We start from the raw sequence: 12859 nt of genomic DNA on the forward strand, positions 1-12859 counted from the left end.
CAATGAAGCACCAGTCCGATATTTATCAAACTTTGTGTTGATGTTTGCCATATAACAGGTTGTTGTTGTTGTTGTTGTCTTCAGTCCTGAGACTGGTTTGATGCAGCTCTCCATCCTACTCTATCCTGTGCAAGCTTCTTCATCTCCCAGTAACTACTGCAACCTACATCCTTCTGAATCTGCTTAGTGTATTCATCTCTTGGTCTCCCTCTACGATTTTTACCATCCACGCTGCCCTCCAATACTAAATTGGTGATCCCTTGATGCCTCAGAACATGTCCTACCAACCGATCCCTTCTTCTAGTCAAGTTGTGCCACAAACTTCTCTTCTCCCCAATCCTATTTAATACCTCCTCATTAGTTATGTGATCTACCCATCTAATCTTCAGCATTCTTCTGTAGCACCACATTTCAAAAGCTTTCTATTCTCTTCTTGTCCAAACTATTTATCGTCCATGTTTCACTTCCATACGTGGCTACACTCCATACAAATACTTTCAGAAACGACTTCCTGACACTTAAATCTATACTCGATGTTAACAAATTTCTCTTCTTCAGAAACGCTTTCCTTGCCATTGCCAGTCTACATTTTATATCCTCTCTACTTCGACCATCATCAGTTATCTTGCTCCCCAAATAGCAACAGGTATTAAATGAATAAACTTTCATTTCATTCTGAACTAATGTCCATCACTACATCAGCATGAGGTTAGACCGCCACAGGCACAAATACACGCTTGTATTGGTTGTGGCATGCAAGCAAACAGTCTCCGACTGTCAGTTCGAGGAATTTCTTGCCATACCTGAAACACTTTCTGATTCAGCCCTTGGAGATTGTCGACTGAAGGCAGGTAAGAAAGTGTAGGTCTTTCCACTGCATCTCAGACAGTTACTAAATGTGACAAAGCAGGGGATTGCTGATCAAGGATGAGAACGTTTTCGAAGTAGTTTTTGATAGAGTGTACGGAAAATAATGTGGCCAGTAGATGCGCAGTCGGTAGGGCAGCCGTGGAGAGAGCAGTAGTGGTGGGGGTTGCTGGGAGGCGAAATAGGGGAAAGCTGAGCACTGGAAGGTAAGTGCCATTCTAAACTGATGCCTATGCCAAATTTTTTGTAAACATTAAGTGGAATCCCTCCTCGCCTATTATTGCATTGTGACCATTCAAAAGGATATACTGTCACCGCCCCGCTAGCTGAGTGGTCAGCGCGTCGGAATGCCGTGCAAAGGGGCCTGGGTTCGATTCCAGGCTAGCTCGGAGATTTTCTCCGCTCAGGGACTGGGTGTTGTGCTTTTCTCATCATCATCATACCGCCATCCACGCGCAAGTCGCCGAAGTGACGTCAACTCAAAAGACTTGCACCAGGTAACCGGTCTACCCGACGGGCGGCCCTAGCCACACGGTATTTCATTTCACCACTGCACTGGTTAGTATCTAAAAAGCATTCCGCTGAATATTCAACAAAATCTGTGACTTATTTTAGCCTGGCTGCTAACCATTCGTAACTTACAGAGAAGCACCATGAGTGGCGAATTTTGAGTGAAATAGACATTTTTCTTGTTGCCATATTAAAATTTGCTTCTTTTGCCAAAACACAGCGGAGTTTACACACAGTCACCTCACTAACATGTCGTGCAGAATTCTGAAACAGTGGTTGATGAAGTTCATTAAGTGAGGAGCTGAGGAAATGTAAGGTCAATAGCTTATGAAAATGCCAATCTTTGGTACAAAGTGTAATGTCTTCACTTATACTGTTCCAAAACACACTGCATTTCTCCTTTCGCCAGCTATCGATGGCCCTTAAAAATTACATTCTTTCATATAAAAGTCTTTAGTAAGAGGAATAACATTATCGAAGTTTTACATAATAACCATATGGCAAAATATTCTCCTCTTTGCGGACTATCATTTGTCAAAATCTCATTCGATATCTCAAACCTTTTGTGAAATATAAGGAATGCTGTGGATATTTCATTTTTGCTTTATTACTGGTGAGCAATCGCTTTGAGTGTACTACAACAGATCAATTTTCTCGAGATTGGTGGCAGTCTAAAGAAAAGAAGTCTAAAGAAAAATATGTTACCTAAATTTCACACACAGCAACATATTATGAAATGTGCACCAAATGCAAAAACATAGCGACCGCTGTTTTTCATGCAAGCTTTCTCGAATTTCGCTCAGTGTCTTACTAACATGCTAGTATCACAGTAACTGTGACCATCAACGAAATAATGGACACACCATTGTGAACTGACATGTAAGGTTATATAAGTAATGCAAAAATGAAATTTGTTACCGAATAGTTCCTGCAAAAACGTCTGAGAAAGACTGCAGGACGTGCGCCTCTATTTTGTCGTCACCAACTGGCCGAAGAGGGCAAAAAAATGTCGACCTCCCCTTCCGAACAAACAAATGAACGCGCCCAGCACTTCCGATGAGAGGTCGTCACTGCGCATCGGCCACCGTACCCTGCGCAGACTATACGAGTTGCAGTGTGGGATCTCGCATTATCCTGCTGGACCATGTCATTTCGTGGCCTGTCCATCAAGGGTATGACAACAGGGTGTAACATTCTTCTCACATACTGTCTTCCTTCAACAACTGCCAATGCTGTTGTTACACTCAGTAGCTCCTTGCATCATGACTCCGCTAGTTGGAGAGGTATAGGTTTCGAGAATCGTTTGCTTCCTGTGACCTTTGACCATGCTGTATACCTCCACGCTGACGTCGATCTACCCGGACTCATCACCGAACACCACAGAAAACCATGTAACGTGGCAGTATATCATGCTCTACATCATGTGGGTCCGTTTTCTGTGGTACGGTGTCAGTGGTAAACAGCGCATGCCAACTCGACGTCTCAACCCAGCTTCCAGTCATCTGTTCACAATGATTCGTGGTGACATTCTACCTGTAACTTCTTCATGATTTTCAGCTGTCGTTATTCGTCAGTTTTAACGTACGCTGATTCAAAAACCTCTTAAAAGTTCTCGATAGATTTACATGAAATTTTTGCATTATATTCCAACAAACAATGCTATAGACATGGGCTATACTTTCATGTAAGCAGTACTTTCGTTTTCTGTTACTTCGCATAGCTTTAATCTCCAAATGGGTAGCATTACAAAGTTTACAATGATTTCATTTGTTCAATAGTATTCGAAATGTAAACCGTTTAGCATCAAATACAGCCTTCCTAATATACAGGTTTTCTGTTAAAATCGATATCGAGAAATAAAATGTTGTGCAGCGCAGTTCTCTGCTATCAAAAACTGCAGCCGCAGTCAGTTTTAACTACGATAGCAGGGTATTTAAACCATTTAAATAATCGTTTTTCGCTTTCATATTGTTTTCTGTATACATAATTTTTCGAACAATTTGTGTACACAACAACGTGTTGTTTTTGCCATGTCACAGTCAGTTTGAACAGAAACCTGTACATTAGAAAAGTTGTGTTTATGGCTTATTATTCCAGTTTGAGTATGCAATGGGAGTCTTCTGAAACTTTGTAATGCTACCTATTTGCAAAGTGAAACTATTCAAAACAATGCTATTGAAGCTACTATCACCATAGATCCAGCACCTAGAGAGATCTCTCTCCTATCCCACAAACCAAAGATGCCAACCGATTTACCCATTCAATCTGAGCGAATCAAAGTTGCGTTTGCAGTAGAATCAAAGAAGGTTCGACTAGGAAACGTTGGAATTAATTTATGACGAGAGTGATTTTACGTGGTGAGTTGTGTGAGCCCTTCGTAAATTCTTACCAAAGCCACCCGAAAATAGCCCGCATCTCGTGGTCGTGCGGTAGCGTTCTCGCTTCCCACGCCCGGGTTCCCGGGTTCGATTCCCGGCGGGGTCAGGGATTTTCTCTGCCTCGTGATGGCTGGGTGTTGTGTGGTGTCCTTAGGTTATGTAGGTCTAAGTTCTAGGGGACTGATGACCATAGATGTTAAGTCCCATAGTGCTCAGAGCCATTTGAACCATTTTGAACCACCCGAAAATAAGCTTTTTTCTATAGGACATATATATATATATATATAAAACTGCAGAGCTGCATTGCATCCAAGTTACAACAGATCTTCAAAGTGATCACCATGGGATACAATGTCATGCAGGACACACATAATCATACTTTCGCTTACGTCATGTTGGCAGACAACTTGCCTGGAGCTTGTGCTAGGGTTCATCTCAACATCCTGTGGAACCCAGACCTCCAAATCTGGTGTACGCACAGTGTCACAGAGGTAGCTCCGGTTCCCATCAGATCACCAAAGTTAAGCGCTGTCGGGCTTGGCTTGCGCGGCTGAATGTCCTGTCTGTCGAGCACTATTGGCAAGTGGAGTGCACTCAGCCGTTTAGAGACGAATTCAGGAGCTACCTGATGGGGAAGCAGCGGCTCCAGTCACGAAAACTGACAATGGCTAGGAGAGTGGTGCGCTGACCACATACCGCTCCAGTCTGCTGACGCCTGTCGTCTAAGGATGACATGGCGGTCGGTCGGAAACGTTTGGTCTTCAAGACCTGTTCAAACTTAGATTAGTATCATCACCTTTTCAAAACATTTCATCAGCCTGTTAAAAAGGAAAAACAATACACAAATCCGTAACAGAGAATGCTTAAATTTTGCCTACACAATTTGACTTCAGTTCTGTACTGTAATCTCACCGAGAAATGGTCATTCCACATGCTGCTGTTCTTGAACCAAGGGTGATGTTGAGTATGCATCTAACCACAACAATGGGTCTAGAATATGCGTGAAATGTCCTTAAGATCAACAAACGATATTCCAATGTTAGCGCTACATTTTGTAATGTGAACTGAGACGTTGGGGAGTGAGCTATAAAATATTCTGAGGTATAATACAACAACATCGCAAGGAGAATCATTTACGGATTACAATCAAACCACACACAGTAAATGAATACTTTCGAATATATATATATATATATATATATATATATATATATATATATATATATATATATATATATATACACACTGAAGAGCCAAAGAAACTGGTACACCTGCCTAATATTGTGTAGGGAACACGCAAACATACAGAAGTACCGCTACTGACTTGGCATGGATTCGATTAGTATCTGAAGTAGTGCTGGACGGAAATAACACCATGAGTCCTGCAGAGCTGTCCACAAATCCGTAAGAGTACGAGGGGGTGGAGATCTCTTCTGAACAGCAAGTTGCAAGGCATCCCAGATATGCTCCATAATGTTCATGTCTGAGGAGTCTGGCAGCTAGTGGAAGCGTTTAAACTCAGAAGTGTTCCTGGAGTCACTCTGTAGCAATTCTGGACGTGTGGGGAGTCGCATTGTGCTGCTGGAATTGTCCAAGTCCGTCGGAGTGCACAATGGACATGAATGGATGCAGGTGATCAGACACGATGCTTACACATGTGTCACCCGTCAGAGTCGCACCTAGACGCATCATACGTCCCATATCACTCTAACCACAAAGGCCCACATCACTACAGAGCCTCCACCAGTTTGAACAGTCCCCTGCTGTTATGCAGAGTCCACGAATTTGTGCGGTTGCCTCGATACCCGTACACGTCAACCTGGTCAATACAATTTGAAACGAGGCTCGTCCGATAAGGCATATGTTTCCAGTCATCAGCAGCTCAAGGTCGGAGTTGACGGGCCGAGGCGAGGCGTAAGGCTTTGTGCCGTGGAGTCATCAAGGGTACATGAGGAGCTCATATCCATGACGTTTCGTTGAATGTTTCGCACGCTGACACTTGTTGATGGCCTAGCATTGAAATCTGCAGCGATTTGCGGAACGGCTGCCCCTCTATCACATCGAACCATTATCTTCAGTCGTCGTTGGTCCCGTTCTTGCAGGATCTTATTCCGGGCGCAGCAATGTCGGATATTTGATGTTTTATCGGATTCCTGATGTTCACGGTAACCCGTGAAATGGTTGTAAGGGTAAATCCCCACTTCATCGCTACCTCGGAGACGCTGTGTCCTATTTGCTCGTGCGCCGACTATAACACCACGTACAAACTCACTTAAATTTTATAACCTGCCATTGTAGCAGCAGTAACCGATCTAATAACTGCGCCAAACACTTGTTGTCTTATATAGGTGTTGCCGACCCCAAGGCCGTATTCTGGCTGTTTACATATATTAGTATTTGAGTACGTATGTCTGTAACAGTTTCTTTGGCGCTCCAAAATATTTGTCTGCCGTGGTTTGACTGTAAATCTAAATGAATTTCTTGTGGCTCCTTACATGATTGCAGGAAGGGCCAGTCAAAACACCGAACAGCTTGAATAACTAGTCGTTGCTTGAAAGGGAGCGCAAATTACGCATACTGTGTTCATCCAGTGTTTCATATGAGAGCAGTTATTATCGACTTCCAACCGACTTTAGATCAATTTCAATCCCTCCCAATGGTTTTTCTCGCTTACTTACGTGAAATCAGACCTAATGTCAAATACTGAACACATCTGTTCACATTTAAAATAATCGGAAGTTTGCAGCAGTTTGATACACAGGAGATCGATTCCTTAAATAATCGGGCATTTACTGGTTCACACACCGACACATGGTATATATATATATATATATATATATATATATATATATATATATATATATATATATATATATATATAATTTTAATATGTGTGAATAGAGCCTGTTCGGTCACGCAAAGCTTCTTCATTCATTTTCCTTTTCTTTTACCACACTGCTCTCATTTTTCTGTAGGGGCTCTCTTCCTTTCCTCTGTCCATTTTGTTCCTGCTTTCTTCGGAGACTTGTTCTCTGACTTAACTTCCCATCTGTCAACTTTCTGCTTAAATACCTCTCTGTCAAAATATCTGAATAATTTATCTGAGCTTTTTGTAGGTCCATTTTAACCTCTTGTAACCTGTGTATGGTTTTAAGTCCTTCTATGTATTTAAGAATTTTGTGCGTAAGTCTTGTTTTGGGAAGCCTAAAGACGTGACCATAAAATTTTAATTGCCTTTTTCTAATGTCTGCTGCAAGGTTGGACAATTTCTCAGCTGTTTGACGAGATTGTAGTCTACAGCCCTCTTTTGTTTTCTTTGGTCCTGGTATCTTTCTGACGATTTTACATTCTTTCTTTTAATACGTTTTATAGGTCACATTTCAAGTAGACTGTCAGGGTATCAGTGGCATACAGGACTTCAGATTTTAATACTGTTTTTCCTAATTTTAGTGTTTTTGGACAAGCATTTTTTATTGTACGCTTTGTAGGTTCTTCCATAGGCTATCTTTAGTTTTTGGAGGCGAATGTTTTGTGCTATTTTCTCGCACCCCGTAGGTTCAATGACTTCACCTAAGTATTTGAAATATGGGACTCTATTGATAAGCTTTGAGTGTCAGTTTTTTTGGCGATGAACTCTGACTTTAGGAAAGATATTTGCAGATCAACTTGCTCTGCACAAAGAATTCAACCTGTTCGATTGCTGTTATCTCATCATCCGCTAGTAAGGCTAAGTCGTCAGCAAAAGTTAAACATGAAATTATGTCATCCTTTTCGTCTCATCTGTATAGGTTACTAGCAGTTTTTATTCTTGAATTATTTACACCAGATTTGTCTCCTTTTTTGTGTAACGGATGAATAAGCGCACATTTCCATTCCTGGGGTAATTTTCCTGTCTCCCAAATATCTGCAATGATTTGGGTTAACTCTCTGAGAGAATTTGGTGCTACAGTTTTCAGTAGCTCAGCAATAATCCCATCTTCACCAGATGTTCTATTGTTTTTTAATTTAATAATGTGTTTGTGAATTTTTTCTTGTGTTGGTGGGGATGATTGAGGGTGCGTGTAAGTGGGTCTTTCTTTAGGGAATCTCGAAGGTGGTTCCGCACAATTAAGGAGTGTTGAAAAATAATGTACCAGTTCCCTACAGTTTTTCTGGTTAGTGAGTGCAAGTTTTCCGTCAGATTTCTAGGAACATAAATTTTGTGGGCTGTATCCGCGAATTTTGTCTGCAAAATTTCTGTAAAAATCTCGTGTGCTGTAATTGCGGAAGTTTTCATCGATTAAGTTCACTTGGTTTTTCAGGTATTTTCTTTTGGTCTGCTTAATGATTTTCGCTACTTGTTTGCTAGTTTCATTAACGTATTCAAGATTTTCTGGTGTTTTCTTTCTGTTGTAGGTAAGAAAAGCCATTTTTCGCTTTTCCAAAGCTTTATCACACTCTGCATCCCACCTTGGATGTTTTGTGTTTTTCTTCAGGAGGACTAAATCTTTAGCCTTCTGGATTTTTACTAAGTATCTGACTGGACGTTTTCCAGTTCTTCTCCAATCTTAGTTTCTTTGAATCTTCTGGTGTCAAATTTCTATTGGTACACTTTCTTGCGGTGGACTCTCTTTGGGATAAATTTCATTTTTATCCGTGTTAGATAGTGGTCTGAATTTATGTTTCCACCTCTACGGACTTTTATGTCATGAATTTCCTTCTGTAGAGGATACGAGATGGCAACATGATCAATCTGATATCCATCGAGCTCTTTTATTGGGGATCTCCAGGTCTTCTGTTTTTGGTGATTCTCCCTCTATCATGTTGACATGATTTTAAGGTTGTTTCGTTTGCATAGTTCGATAAGCCGTTTTCCGTTTTTGTTAGTAAATTTATTGGCGGGATATTTTCCTACAGTTTTCTAATACTGTTTTTCTTTGCCTATCTTAGTACTGAAATCACCCAATAAGATTTTGATCTTCTGCTTTGGAATTTTAGCCATTTCCTTCTCAAGATCGGTCCAGAATTTCTCCACAGCCTGTGGATCCTTTCCGTTAGCAATGTTGGTGGGAGCAGGAACATTAATGAAGGCTTATTTCTTGTTAGCGCACTGCATGAGCATTGCCATAAGGCGGTTGCGTATGGGGCACACATCTCTTACGGAGTCTGTTATATTTTTATGTATGACAAAAGCCATTCTCAGAAGCGGAGCACTTTTAGCAATACCTTTTTTTGTATTAAACTTAAAGTCGCGGTAATTTCCATAATCTACTGTGGCTTTGTCTATGAATCGCGTTTCTTAAAGTGCTAAAATCTGAATTTTTTGTTGATCTATCTCCTGTACTAGGTTGTGTAATTTTCCCGGTTGAATTAGAGTGTTGACATTAAATGTACATTTATAAGTGATAGTTTTGGATGGAAGTCTGCCAGAGAACTCTTGACTTTCTCTGTGTTCGTGACTGTCCAGGTCCCCCAGACTCCGAAGGTCTGGTTTGCCGCCTGTTGGTGGGTGGACTGTGTATCACCTGGGGTAATATTATTATAACTTTCATGAATCATGATAGCTTATAATTGTTTGTCCAACGTTTCCATTGGGTTATTAGAACCAGGGATTGCGTCGTGTTTACCATTGGATCCGTTGTTTAAGAGAATAAATTAGTGTCCTTGTACTATTTTTAATAATATCTTGCAGCAGTCTAAAAGTAGGGTATCTGTTGCCAGTAAATATGTTGTTATTATGAGCTGTGTTCAAATGGTTCAAATGGCTCTGAGCACTATGGGACTTAACTGCTGTGGTCATCAGTCCCCTAGAACTTAGAACTACTTAAACCTAACTAACCTAAGGACATCACACACATCCATGCCCGAAGCAGGATTCGAACCTGCGACCGTAGCGGTCGCGCGGTTCTAGACTGTAGCGCCCAGAAACGCTCGGCCACTCCGGCCGGCTATGAGCTGTGTGTCCTAAGATTTTTTTTATTGCTGATGCTACATGGCGTGTACACTAAGAGCCAATAAAAATTAAAGAGGTGAAGCCTAATGACCCTCTGTAAGTGTCGGAAGACGGTCTGACCAGCCAGTAAACTGGAGGGGGACTTATGTTCGAAGGTCATCACAATGCTATGGTCAAAGGCTTCACGGAGGTCTGCAACGATCCGAATGTTGCGGTATTACACCTCAGACCGATTTACATTACAGACTGGGTTGACAGAGTGCACGTGCATGAACAGAAGACGTCCTCCATTCGTGCATTCGTTTAATCCTCACTTATTGTTACGGTGGGACTCGCTTGTTTGTGAGCAGAATGGAGTATTGCACGTGGCCCGAGCCATCCACACTCGAGTGTTTACGGAGCGGCTGTAATATCTTATCTGACGACAAACACTCACACACGCACACAAACACACACACACACACACACACACACACACACACACACAAACACAAACACACGGATTACTCTCCTATCTGGAGCGCGTGTTTGTTAGATGGAGATATTAATTGCCACCATAACTTGACAGGACGAAATGAAGAAATGGAAGGAATGAGACACACCTGCAATGGACGTGGCGTAACTCCGCTGCCAAACTAATATTCCTATTTATGCGTTCTGAGACGATTAATGTGCCGTAATAACTATGAAAACATTACGCACCGACTCTTTTTAAAGTGTAATATTTTCATACTGTCGATCATCTACTGTGTAATGTACTCGAATATTTCAGCGTGGTGTCTCTGTAATTACTGAGGAGAAAATTGAGGAAAAAATATTAGACAGTTACGTTAACAACAACAGCAGACGACCAGGGGTCGGACAAAGACATGGAAACACGAGAAAGGCAACACATTACTATCCCTAAAACGGAGTCCGAAACCCGTTGGCATTCAACACAGGTGCCAGGCGTCTCGGAATGGATAAAGAAAGGCCCTGTATGGTCTTCAAGGAATCGTATACCATTTGCCAAGTTCAGGTAACAGTGATGGAGGTGGAAAGGATCACAAACATTTCTCTCCAAGTAGACCACAAAACCTCAATAGTTCTGAGATCTGATAACTGTGGTGGCCAGGGGAGATACGATAACTCGACCTCATGTTCACGAAACCCGTCCTGGACAATTCAAGCTGTATGTACAAGGATCCGGTCGTATTTGAACACAGCATCACCACTGGGGAATAAACATTGCACTATAGGATGGACCTAATCAGCCAAAGAGGTTACATACTGCTTGGCAGTAGAGCGACTTTCAGAGTAAACATGGGGCCTATGGAACACCACGATATGGCTGCGACAATCTTCACCAAACCTCCTCAAATGGTTCAAATGGCTCTAAGCACTATGGGACTTAGCATCGGAGGTCATCAGTCCCCTAGACTTAGAACTACTGAAACCTGACTAACCTAAGGACATCACACACATCCATGCCCGAGGCAGAATTCTAACCTGTGATCGTAGCAGCAGCGTGGTTCCGGACTGAAGCGCCTAGAACCGCTCGGCCACAGCGGCCGGCGCCAAACCTCCATTTGTCACTCTTCATATGTAAACTCGGCCAGAAATGGGAAAAGTGTGAAACAAAACTCACCCAACCAAATGACTTTCTTCCACTGTTGCATGGTCTAGATTTATGGCTTTGACACTTTCTGCCAATGCTGCATAGTCTAGATCTTATGGGTTAGGCACCCAATCTTTCTGTTACAGACATTTTCATCAGTGATGAGTGATTCTGAAATTCCAACTCGCCCTAAAGTTCCATGCTTATCATGCTCCTTTCGTCTTGTTTTGGCACTGACAAGATTCGCAAGTGTGACATCCAGTTTTGTGGTGATTTTGCAGCTGGCGTCCTGTTATTTTCCGACACAGTCCTCTTCACTGACCATTTGTCATTCTGCCCTCTGCTACACGAATAGGAAGCATTTGGAAAACTTTCGCTCACTTTCACACAAATAACAATACACGTGGACAGTTGGGGAATACATATTCCATCCCAGGGGGTAAAAGGATGGCGATAGGAAGGCCAGGTGACCAACACTTGAACTAACAACGCCCAATCCGTTCATAAGCATGCTGACCCTGCGGCAAAGGCACAAGAAAAAGTTGAAGGAGAAGAAGGTACGAGGCCAGATTACCAGAAACCTTTCTTCTCAAAATGCTAACGGTTTGCGAGTATAGGAAATTTTATATACGCTTAGATTGGTGGAGCAAATGCCTTGCCACAATAATAGCACCGTTTCCCGGCAGGTTACCGAAGTTAAGCACTGTCGGGCTTGGCTAGCACTTGGATGGGTGACCGTCCGGGGCTGCCAAGCGCTGCTGCCGAGTGGCGTGCACTCAGCCCTTGTAAGGGCAGTTCAAGAGCTGCTTGGCTGAGAAGTAGCGGCTCTGCTCACGAAAATTGACAAGGGCTGGGAGAGCGGGATGCTGCCCCTCGGTATCCGCATCCAGTGACGCCTCTTTAACTGAGAATGACACTACAGTCAGTTCGTACCATTGGGCATTCTGACGCTTGTTCTGATGGGAAGGAGTATATTGGTAAAAATGTTGCAGAAGCAGATTATTGTAATATCCCACCATAACCTGTGGAACTGGAGGAGTGGAAAGCATTTGCCCAGACTGGGTTCCCAGTGACCACTGTCTCACAATGTGCCAGTCACAAAGGAGTGCTGGCGCCATTAGCACGCCAAGATGCGTCTGAGTTTGTGTATTTGGCTGTTGTAATGTGGACTGTATACTAAAAGCATGTATGCACCAGGCCATGGCTATCTTTTACACTTATTGTACTTAATACTAAATTTAAAGTGCATCTGTGAATCGAGAATGAAGTAGGGCTTCATGCAGAGGATATGGTCTCCATGATGACGGGCCATAACCCTCGAGTTCGTACGTGACATTCTGCAAGAGAGGAAGGATAGGGTCAAATCAGAACTTCGTGAGCTTTTCCAATGGTTCTACAGTAGTGGAAATCAGTATAAAGGCAGGGTTTCCACTAAATTAGTAGTACAAATTTATTATGAGAGTAGTAGATACATATAGGTTATACACAATCATGACAGAATTATATAGTTTCTTTCATTTCACGAGTAACAAAATATGACATTTACAATAATTCCTGGGTGGAAATTGGTATAAA

This window comes from Schistocerca piceifrons, chromosome 9 (genome assembly GCF_021461385.2).
Source record: "Schistocerca piceifrons isolate TAMUIC-IGC-003096 chromosome 9, iqSchPice1.1, whole genome shotgun sequence".
Classification (NCBI taxonomy): Eukaryota; Metazoa; Arthropoda; class Insecta; order Orthoptera; family Acrididae; genus Schistocerca; species Schistocerca piceifrons.